This window comes from Myotis brandtii, unplaced genomic scaffold, assembly GCF_000412655.1.
Source record: "Myotis brandtii unplaced genomic scaffold, ASM41265v1 scaffold813, whole genome shotgun sequence".
Classification (NCBI taxonomy): domain Eukaryota; kingdom Metazoa; phylum Chordata; class Mammalia; order Chiroptera; family Vespertilionidae; genus Myotis; species Myotis brandtii.
Window position 1 is genome coordinate 2321734 of NW_005371287.1, and position 11249 is coordinate 2332982.

Consider the following 11249-nt stretch of genomic DNA (forward strand, 5'->3'; position numbering starts at 1 on the left):
AAAGCTTCTAACTTGCTCTCAGGATCCCAGCCTCTCCCTTCCCTTTCTAAGGAGTCCAGTGCCACAGACATGACCCTTAGGGTCTAGAAAGCCCAGCTCAAATCTGAGCTGTAAAGTAGACCATGGAGTAGCTATCTCGTGCCCCAGATCTCACTTCCCCCATGGAGTCCCCTGGCCAGTGTGGAACAGATGCCCGCATCCCCCCTTCTCCACCTGCCTCCAGAGGGTAGGCCCTGTCCTCTGACCTGTGACCCTGACAAGGGAAATCAGTAAGCACCTAGTGGTGCTATCTGTGCTTAAGCTATAGCTGGTGTTTGGAGCAGAAATGTGACTTCACCTTCCTAAGGTCTCATCTCTCTGACCTCTTGTCAAGCTGCCCTCCCTTGTGTCCACTGTGTGTATGTGTGTGTATGTGTGTGTGTGAGTGTGTGTGTGAGTGTGTGTGTGTATGTATATGTATGAGTGTGTGTGTGTGTATGTGTGAGTATATGTATGAGTGTGTGTGTGTGTGTGTGTGTGTGTGATGTATGAGTGTGTGTGAATGTGTGTGTATGGGTGTGTGTATGTGTGCGTGTGTGTGTGAGTTTGTGTGTGTGGGTGTGTGTATGTATGTGTGTGTGTGTGTGTGAGTGTGAGTGTGTGTGTGTGTGTGTGTGTGTGTGTGTTGGCCTGGGCAGCACCCACATGCACAGTTTCCCCTGGCCTCTGACATGCAGCCTCTAGGGCAGGCTCTGTGAGAGAGTGGGTGAGCTGGCAGAAAGTCTCGCTCAGTTGCACGTCTCAGGGATGAAAGCAAGGCCACACCATTGCACTTCTTAACCTGCGCTGTGAACTGGTTCATGATGGTCAGTGTGGCACCAAGAACACGAACTTGAGTTTGAATCCCAGCTCAGCCATGTATTAGCTGGGTGCTAATCAATGCATTTGACAACAGTTACTTCACCTCCCTCGAGTCTGAGCTTCAATATGAGTAACACAGAGATTAAGTCAACCTCTCCAAGAGTGGTTTTTAGGAACAATGAGACAACATGTGTAAATAGCTAGACATAAATGTTACTGTAATCACTGTTACTATTGCCATTTCTATTGTTCTTCCCACTGGTCTTAGTTCTGTTCCCCTGGCCATGAAGAAGAATCGCACATTCCTACATAACTATTAATACCTGTGAGGGCCTTAAATACCATCCTAGCATGTATGTTGGTGACTTCCAAGTTCATAATTGTCACCTGACTCACATATCCAATTGACTATTTTACTTCTAATAGACATTTCAAACTGAAAACATTCAAAATTAAAGTTTTGGTTTCTCCCCCCTGAAATCTGTCCCTTCCCAAGTCTTCCTCAGCTGAGTCAATGGCAATTATGACCACTCCATGTTTCCAGATGCTTGGTATGTATGTTGGTGACTTCCACGTTCATAATTGTCACCTGACTCACATATCCATATCCAATTGGCTATTTTACTTCTAATAGACATTTCAAACTGAACACATTCAAAATTAAAGTTTTGGTTTCTCCCCCCTGAAATCTGTCCCTTCCCAAGTCTTCCTCAGCTGAGTCAATGGCAATTATGACCACTCCATGTTTCCAGATGCTTGGTCCAAAAATATTGATGTTATTCTCACCTCCTTTGTTTTTCTCATCCACCATATCCCAGCTAACAAATTCCATCAGCTCTACTTTTTAGGCTGTGTCTGAAATTCAGTCATTTCACAGCCTCCATCATCACTGCCCTAGGTCAAGCTACCAGCCATCACCATCTCCTGCCCTGAGTTCCCACTTGCCTTCTAAACAGATCTCCGAGCTCTAACCACGCCCAACCGCTCAGCCAGCTGCTGTGCGGCAGCTACGGTGATCATGCCACACCGGCTTCGCTCCCTTCAATGACCTCCTGTTACACTCGGAGTGAAATACAAGGTCCTGATCATAACCAGCAAGGCCAAGGCGATGCCATCCCAAGGCGGTTCATCCCCGACACCCCTCCCTCCTGCATTGTACTAGTCACTGCTTCTGGCCTCCTCGCCTTTTCTTTCTTGAACTTATCACATACGTTTCTGCCACGGGATCTTTGCATTTGCTAGTTCTTCTGCCTGAATGTTTCCCCCCCAATATATCTCCGGGAGGGACCAGTTTCCTATGTGGCATTTGAACCTGCTTCAGGGTAGTTCTCTGCCTGGCAAGCTTCCATCCCCCACCATCCTGGGGCCCAGATGCCTGTCCCAGTCCTGGGCGAAGCCCCTGCCTCCTGCCTCTCTTGCCATAACCCCAGTCCTCTCACAGCGTGCGCCTTTCCACATTCCTGCCACTCCTGCTGGGAGGGGAGCACTCCAGGCTGGGAACTAGGACTTACTTATGCTTGAATCCAAAACAGGCCACTCAGGGAATGTGTTTCTGAGTAAATAGGAAAAAAATGAGTGAAGTGAAGGCATCCAGGGCAAAAGCCTATGTTCAAGAACCTCTTGTCGGAATTCCAGCTGCTTAATTAGAAAGAGAGAAAGAAGGAAGGAGGATGGGTGGCCAAGAAAAGGAGAGAGAGAGAGAGAGAGAGAGAGAGAGAGAGAGAGAGAGAGAGAATATGAAAGAAATGAGAGAAGGAAGGAAAAAAGGAAGGAAAGAATCAAAAGATTACTTCCCTCAGTCCCCTGCTTCAAAAAATCCTCATTACCAGATAATCCTTAAATTTTAAGTGCTTCCCACAAACTATCTCAATTAATTCTCACAATAACTCTGAAAAGTAGATAAGTAGTTTAGTTTTAAGAGTTACTAAAATGATATATTTAAAACAGCTTTTCTTTGGACAAATTCAAGAGCTTGCAGTTAAGTAGTTTCTCCACTAGGGGGAGATACCATCTCATATTAAACACTGCAGGCCCCTGTGTGGGTGGGTACTTAGTATAAAAACAGAAGTTTGTGAAAGCAGAGGATCAATTTCAGCACCCTGAATATTTTCTAAATGTTATTTCTCTTAGTTGTAAGAATTGTTCATACCCACAGCTGTAGCACCCAATGCATCACCAACTCAGTTCCTGTTCAAGATCATTTCAAAAGGATTGGTCATAAGTAAAGGAGCCGTGACATTTGGAAATGAAAGATTAATAGATTCAACCATTTGGCTTAGGAATTGTCCACCTCCCCCCACCCCCTACCTCCAGCCCCTTCCGCTAATTTCTTAAATCATGTTTTCCACCGAGGGAAACATCTGTCTTGTGGCTAAATCTTCTTGACTCCAGTTGCAAAGAGTAAGGATTTTTTTTTAAGGCTAAAATCTGACTCCAAACTTATAAAAACAAGTTCTTACCACTCACTTTGGAGAAACTTTCACTTACAGTTATATTGTGAAACTGGAAATTACTCTGGACGTGTAAATTAAGACAGTGGGGAAGCCTCCATTAGCGATCTGTCCCCCCAGCCTAGGGCTGACAGGCCGACAGGGGGGCAGAGGGACGTGCCTTGCACGGAGGTGCTCCCACAGGAAACTCTCGATACACAGAGAAGGCAGCGAAGTCACGGCGGGACTTCCCTGTTTGGATTCATCAACCCGGACCACAATGGAACCAAACAAACAAACTCACCAAGTTTATCTCCCAATTGATGTTGAAGCCCAGCCCTGCTCTTGATGACTAAACCATGTGTTGTCCTGATTTCAACTTGACCCTGCGGCCCGGGTTCCCAGGCTGGTGTCTGCGGCCACAGATGACTAACTTTGGAAGCTCTGCCCTTCACTGGCTGTCGGGTCCGCAGCCCTCACAGGCAGATCAAATATTGTTTAGGCTACTTCTTCGTTCCACGGGAAGAGGGCCAATCGTTATTCCAACTCCAGGCCCGGGGCCCCTCCTCCACTCATACCATCTGAGAACCCGGCGAAACGAACGATCTCGGGTCGCTGGGTGCCCAGTGGAGTGTGGGGAACACGCTGGAGGGACAGTGGAGACGCCGGCTCACCTTTCAAGGACTAGTCTGCCCTTGGCCGGAAGTTCTGAGACTAAGCATTGAAGTTTCAATGTCAAATTCCCTTTCCATCCTGTCTATAACTAGAAGGTTGTTTTAGGGCTGGTCGGTTTAGGATGAAGAAAACCAGGAGTTCTCTTGTCCTGGCTTAACATGCATTTTGCCTCAGGAGGGAGCTCATTCATTGAACAGCACAAATGGAAGTTCATAAAGCAACCAGGAGGAGCGCGGGCCGAGCCCCCGCTGTGGGCCAGGTGTGTGCTGAGTGCCTTCCATACATGTTCCCACCCTGGAGCCCGGGGTTATGTGGCTATAACGTCTTCCCTCTTTCCACTTCCAGCTCCGCCTCCCACTCTCCTGGCCTCCGTTTACGCACCCGAAAAAGGGATCAGACAGAAGCTAGACCAGACCCTCTCACAGAGCCCTCTAAACAGTGAGCTTTTGTGAAACTTCTGAGGCCAAACTCTCTCTATAAGTCTTTGCTAAAATAGAAAACCCAGGTGTTTAAATGCAATACTTGCTTACTTAAACAATCAACCCGCTGTATGCAGCTAGGACTAATGTCACCCTCTAATGTATTGTCCATGATTGACCAGACAGCTAGCGTCTCTCGGGACCAATGCCAGTAGCTTCTATTTTGGTCGGACCAGCAGCTCAGCAGCCTGGGGCTGTCCTGGGTGTGGCCTGGTGGGTGGGGCCTGGTGGATGTGACCTGGCAGGTGTGGCCTGGTGGGTGTGGCCTGGCGGGTGGGTAGGCGCTTGGGGCAGGCACCATGTCTCTAGCCTCCACTCTGGTTGGCATGGTGACGCGGAGCCAGCCTTCACTTGATCCCCTCTTCCCTTTCACTCTATTATCTCTCTGTGAGATCTTGCCCCAGAAGGACAGAGAGATCCTGAGGGCCAGGCTGATGTCAGGGGAGAACAAACAAGTCTTTGTGGGCCTTCAAGAGGCTGAGGCCAGGCCAGGCTCCCAGGCAGCACACAGAGGGGCCTGTGCTCACTCACTCACCCAGAGCAGCCCTGTCCTGACATGGGGGCCTCCATGTCCGTGTCCTGAGCCCTCTGCCTCCCCCGACACCAGCGCTGGGCCAAGTGGAGGGATCTGCACGTGGTGCCCGCAGGCATTTCACACCAACAAGTCTTAACGCACAGCTAACCTTCTGCACCAAAACCGAAACACCACCATCAGGCAGTTCCTCTCTTTCGGGATGATGATGGGTTTCTCCTCCTTTTCTCGCCACTTTTTTCTTGGTCCCCTTTATCCTTTTCTGCTCATTCACACCTCCAAGGGGTCAGAGATCAACTCAAATGAGTTAATTTAACTATTTTTAGTCCCTGTTGGGAACAAGGCGGGAACATGAGGGGGTGGCTACTAATGGGTTTTTCAAAGGCAGAGTGGAGGCATTATCTGTGCACCACAGTCACTCTGGCTCTTTCCTCCCCACCAGCATCACAGAGAAGTGAGTGTTGGCCCTTGTTTGTACTGCGAACATCTCTCTTCCAGATCCCAACTCCTAATCATCCTTCAATGCCCAGCTCATCAGCCCCTCTTGGAAGCCGTCCCTGACTTCCCTGGGCAGAGCGCATGCTCCTTCGCTGCATCCACATCACTTTGTTCAGGCCCAAACCCTTGCTCACCGTCTGCTCCTGTGACTTCGGCTCCTTCCTGCCCCGACGAGCTAATGCACTCCTCGAGGGGCTGCCCACGTTTGTGTCTTGATGTTCCAAGGCCTCACACAGTGTCTGGCCTGAGGCAGGTACTTGGGTACTCTCTACCTAATGAGTCCACTCATTTCTGAAGAGAACACTCTCACTTCAGTATTCAGCAGAGAGAGGGTTAAGAGGTGGCTATTACCCATCCGTTTTCTGACCGGGAGAAAACACATCGAGACCTACATTCCATGGTTTCTACTAGAACAGCATGGCCTTTTGTCAGCCACTCTCTCCCATCAGAAACGAGGCTCGTGTTCCAACCATCTCCCAGCAATTTAGTACCAAGACTGTCCGTGAAGCATTGTCCGCAGTGAACATTCATGGGGGCACTCAGTGCTGGAAGTGCCCTAGATCCATGTCCTCCCAGCCCGTCTGTATTCACCTACTTGACAGCCGAGGAAACCGTGGTCTTATAACATTAGGAGGAATGGGTGTGACATAAGCCCTTGAAGGAACTGGGGGTCAAAGAAAATTAGACCCTTTGCTTCATAAAACTCCAACCTTAGCCGCCCATCAATCTTTGCTTGAAGAACGGTTCACAGCGCCGAGCTGTCCTCAGGACATACTCATCCTCTTGGCCTGACATTCAAGGTTCCAGCTTCTCACTCCACACGAGTCCCCCAGTCTCTCAGAGTCACCTCACATTCTACAGCTACAGTGAATGGCGCTGCGCACAGGGCCTCCCAGGGGCAGCCTTGGGTATGCCTCCCCTCTGCCCACATGCCCCACCCTAAAGGTCCCACCCTCCCTGCTGTTCAGCTGCCTGATGAGCCCTCAAGTCTAGGACTGAGTGGAGGTAGCGTGTCTCTGGGCAGCTTCCCGGGTTCTGCACCTCAGTGGGTCAGAGACCCCTCCTCTGGGCTCCCGCACACCCACTCGTACACAATGCTGGCAAGTGTGTGTTGTCTAGTCACTCGTAGGTCTCCCAATAAAACCGCAAACAACTCGAGGGCAGGGGCTGAATCTAATCACCACCGACCCCTGATGTCTAGCACTGGCGCTGGCATGCAAGAGGCACTCGAATGTTTGCTGAATGAACTGATCCGCCCTCTCCCCTGAAGCCAAGACTTGGCAATGGTCTAGGTGAACGAATTCCAAGAGAATTGGTAGCAGTGACCAGGGGGAGGTTCCAATGGAAAATTCCCACTCTAGCAAATCTGTTTCACAACGACCAAATCAGGACAGCTGCTCCCTTCAACCCCATTTACCAACGCCACTTCCCCAAGCAGCTCTGTCCGAGCGCCAGGCCACGGGCCCCTTGCGTGGCACCAAGTCTCATTCATCTCTAGAGTCTCAGTAACTAAAACTCTGTGAGAAAAGAACTTCCACCCTTATTTCTACTGAGAATGCTTTAGGGATGGGGCCTTGGAGATGCCCCCTTCTCTCACTTTGCTCAGGTCCCCCTCAGATAACGCCAGACCAGGGAGGCTTCCCTTGTGCCTTAGAGAAGAGGAATCCGCTCTCCCAACTTTCCAGCTCTCTGGCGTGAACAGACTTATTTTTTTACGTAGCACTTAATACTGCCTGATATAATGTAAGTGTGCCTGTTTCCCTGTTGACAATCCCTTGATCTGACTGGGATGCAAGCTCCATGAGACAGCAACTTGGTTTTGTTCCGTGCTGTACCCCCCACCAAGGATGCCTGCTGAGTAGCCTGTGCTCCATAAACGTCTGTGGGATGCACGGATGGCTGCATGAATGAATGTCCCACAGAGCTAACAGACACAGGAGAAAGCCCATGTCATGGCCCTGGAGGAACACATCCTTGAAGCGAATTCCTGCTGAGCGCCAGGCCAGGAGGCCCGCCCCCAGATTAACTGATACCAGTTGTCAGGCTCTTCCCCGGGGTCTTGAGACCCTGCTGGTCTAACAGGAAAGGGGCTGCGGGAAGGGAGTTGGTTTTCACCTAATACCTTGAGTGACAAAGGATGGGCCAAGAGGCTGGGAGAGGAGCGGGCCCCGACGTTGGGTGTAACAGAGCACGCCATCCCCATGGCTGGGCTGCAAGGGCACTCCGGCCAGAGCCGAGGCGAGGGAGGGCTGCTATGGAGGACAAGCTCTGAAATCAAAAGCCTGGTAACAGCCTCTCTCTTCTGTAACTGCTTGGGACTTCCGGTGTGTGCGCACAAGGCCCGCCCCTGGATGCACTGGTTGCTGGTGTCCCTGTGCTGTCCTCTCTCCTAAAGTTCTCCTTCTTTTTTTAGATACCTTGAGGCTCTTTGAAAACAAAAACCAAGGCCCAAGGCCCACATTGAACCCAATGGAGGAGAAAAGCGATATTTTAACAGTTCAAAGTAAGGCTGGACGGGGAGAGAAGCTAACCTTTTTTGAGGTCTAATATAAGAAAGAAACAAAGCTAGCACATTATGTCCTCTGATTGTCACCGTAAGTCTACAGATGAGACTGCACTGTCCCATCCCACAGATGGGGAAACAGAAAGTTGGGGATTTAAAACGATGCGGGCAAAACCAGTCAGCTCATAAATAGCAGAACTGAAATTCCAAGTCAGGTCCGCCTCATTCCGAAACTCGCCTCCTTCTTCTGAGTTAGGCGCGCTCTCAGGGAGCCCCACGGGGAAGAGGAACCACAGGAAGAAGAAAGGGAGCACCCGGTACACCTCGTTCCCCAGCGAGTGAGACTCCCAGCGGAGCACTGTGGGATAAAGGCCGCTGGGACCGCAGGATTGGAAAATACCTTGGAAATCACCAGGTCTCACCTTCTATACCGTGCTCAGCTTTATGAAATGCTCTGGCTTCAGTTTTCAAGGAAACTCACGCTATCTAGATGAAAAACACGACCCTCCGTAACACTTTCCCATATGTACTCTCTAGGCATGCAGATCACATCCCCACGCAGAAAGTGCTGGGCGTCACTGAGCAGCCTGCTGCCACCCGTCAGCCGTTTCTTACCTGGAGAGGGCTCTTGGGAGTCAGGTTCACCAATCCAGGTTGATGGGACGGACCAGCGGAGGAGCCCTCGGCCAAGACAAGTCCGGTCCCGGTCAGGGATACGGCCCCCTTGAGTCTGGTGGTTTCTCTGTCCTTAAGTGAGTGATAATCTGCTAAAAGGAATGCAAGTCATGTTACTGAGAGGCCATTTCCTGTTCTCCTCCAATAACAATACTTTTTTTTTTTTAAGGAGAGCAGAGAATCCCCGAATCTCAGATTCCCAGGCTGAGAGAAATCCACGGTAAACCTGCTTCATGCTTTCGTTTGGTGGTTGAGAAGATTGAGGCTCAGAGAAGCCTCGCTCGAGGTTCCGCGACTTGGACAAGGAACCCAGAGGAGAACGTGTCTTGGACTCTCTGGCCTTTGGAATTTTTTAAAAAGCAGCCACATGGTCTGGCTGACTCCTCAAACAACTGGTCATTGACCCTGAATGCAAAGCCCCCCTTTTTTTTAAAAAAACAGATTTTCAAAAAGGGAGGTGGCACGTTTTCCAGATTGCTGTTGGTGTTGTTTTTGCAGCTTTACCCTGGGAGCTAAATTAGTAAAACAGTCCACGTCAGGCATGTGGTCGGGGTGGCTCTCCCTGTTTCCCTTAGAAAAATATTGTGATGGAACAGCGTGCCCCAGGGGCCCAGTGGCGGGCAGGCTTTGTTATCCAGGGATGGGCATGTGAGCACCCAGCCCGGAGGTCTCTCAGTGGGTCTCTCTCTGCTCTCCCCTCTCTCTTGCTCTGTCTGCCCCCTCTCTCTCTCTGTTTCTATCTATCTCTTTGTCATTCATTATCTGCTTCTCTCTCTCTCTCTCTCTCTCTCTCTCACTCTCTCTCTCGCTCTCGCTCTCACTCTCACTCTCCCTGTTTCAGGAAGACAGCAACAGCCATGGACTCTCCCCCATGGGCATCACTGATTAGGTAATTTTTCTGGCTACTGTACTTCTGAAGAGCCATTTCCCTGTGCAGAAAACCAAAACCAAAAAAGGGAGCTTGCATTTGTTAAGCAAATAGCATCGGCCAGGCGCACCATGTGAATCTCACAGATGTATTTCCCTAATCTGTCCTCAAGAATACCGTCGACTTCATTTTCCCAAAGGGTCAGGGAACCTAACTTCAGAGAGCTGGAAAGACCCTCAGAATCACGAGGAGAACATGGTGCAGAATCATTAATAAACTCCTGTCTCCCTCCCACACCTAGGCTGTGCCCATCGACACTTGACTGTATTTACTCGGCCAAAACACTGGGAGTTCTGCAGTGTTTTAGTTCAAAAGCAGGAGGATATAATTTGGAAGCTGTAAATTGCTGCAAGAACATGAAGAATTAGTTTTAGGAGATTCTCTTTCAGACCGTGCTCTGGGGCCCCGGCTTCCTGCCTGCTCCCCGTCGGGGTTCACGTGCCCGGAGAGGCTGGGCCCTCTGGCTCCAGCTCTGAGCAGCAGACAGAGGGCCCGTAGGTCAGGAAATCACGATTATCAACGCGCCACGCTTGTTCCTGTTCTCAGGCAACCAGGGACAGGGCTGAGAGATGGGGTGGGGGTGGAGAAAGAGGAAGAAAAAAACAGGAAGTGTGGGGGGAGGAAATGATAGAGAAAACACAGCAACTCTGAAAAGTCCTTGGCCTGATGAGAAAGTGATTCTGAGCCGGCGTCCCTGGGGCTGGCTCTGCGTTTGGGGAAAGCGGGTCATGGTGGCAGCGGGGAGAGACTGGGGTTGGTACCTATGACATCTCCAGCCCAGGGCCCGGCCCGAGAAGACGGCGCCCTGGCACAGGCACTCTCTCCCACAAGCACTTGGTGCTGACAAAGAATAGAACCAATTCCCAAAGAGGAATCCCGGGAAGGCCACGTCCCTCACCTCTGGGCTGTGGCCGAGAGCCCAGGTGCGCCCACAAGGACCGGGAAACGAGAGAGGAGCGGCTGAGGTGAGGGGGCCTCAGGGGTGTCACCCCACCCCCTGCTCTCCTTCTCGATTGCTCTCTAATGTGTAACCTGCTTTCAGTGTATACGATTGGGCCTGGGTTCACCTGACAGGGCCCAGCCAGAGCCCTGCTTTCTTCTACCACAAAGCTAAGCAGGCCAGGCCAGAGGAAGGCGAGTCTCCTCCGGACCTGCCTCTATGCACCTCCAGTCTCCTCCTGTCCATGTTGCCACTTCACTTGCTTATAGACTCTTAGAGAAGTCCCCCACTCCCAGTGGGCATCGTAAGGATGGCAACCACCTGGTAAGCAGAACAGCCACGCAAATAGACAAGCCCGATGATCACTAATCACGCAAATAGGCAAGCCCGATGACCGCTAATCATGCTGCAACACTGACACTGATGAGTGGAGACTTAGAGCCTGCCGATGGCACCAGGAGGACGGGGGCCACCTCCCTGGAGGCCACCATGCAGCACTCACTCTGCAAGCAGTGACAGCAACAAGGAAAGGGTGAGGCACACGGGAGGGCCGACAGTGGGAAGAAATCAGGAATAAAAGGCAGAGGAAGGAAGCAAGGCTCCAGGTGGGAATGTGGAGAGGTGCTGGGCCCACAGGATAAGGAGTTTGTCCCTAGCCCCCCTTGGGTGGCAGCACCCCCAATTCCTTCCCACCTGCCCCCACCCTTCAACACCCCTGTCCTTCTTCCCCTCCTCGCCCCCCCCCCCCCC

General features: G+C 51.1%; 1 protein-coding gene across 2 annotated transcripts in view; it reads right to left on the minus strand.

Annotated features, from left to right (window-relative positions):
• Positions 1 to 11249, minus strand: part of FAM49A (family with sequence similarity 49, member A) — an 84048-nt gene that overhangs the window by 32672 nt on the left and 40127 nt on the right. Inside the window, exon 2 of one of the 2 annotated variants that reach the window (XM_005884077.2) lies at positions 8572 to 8720. The gene's annotated coding sequence lies outside the window, so the exon portion shown is untranslated. Of the gene's footprint in view, positions 1 to 8571; positions 8724 to 11249 lie in introns of both variants that reach the window. The other variant, XM_005884076.2, reaches the window with a different exon arrangement.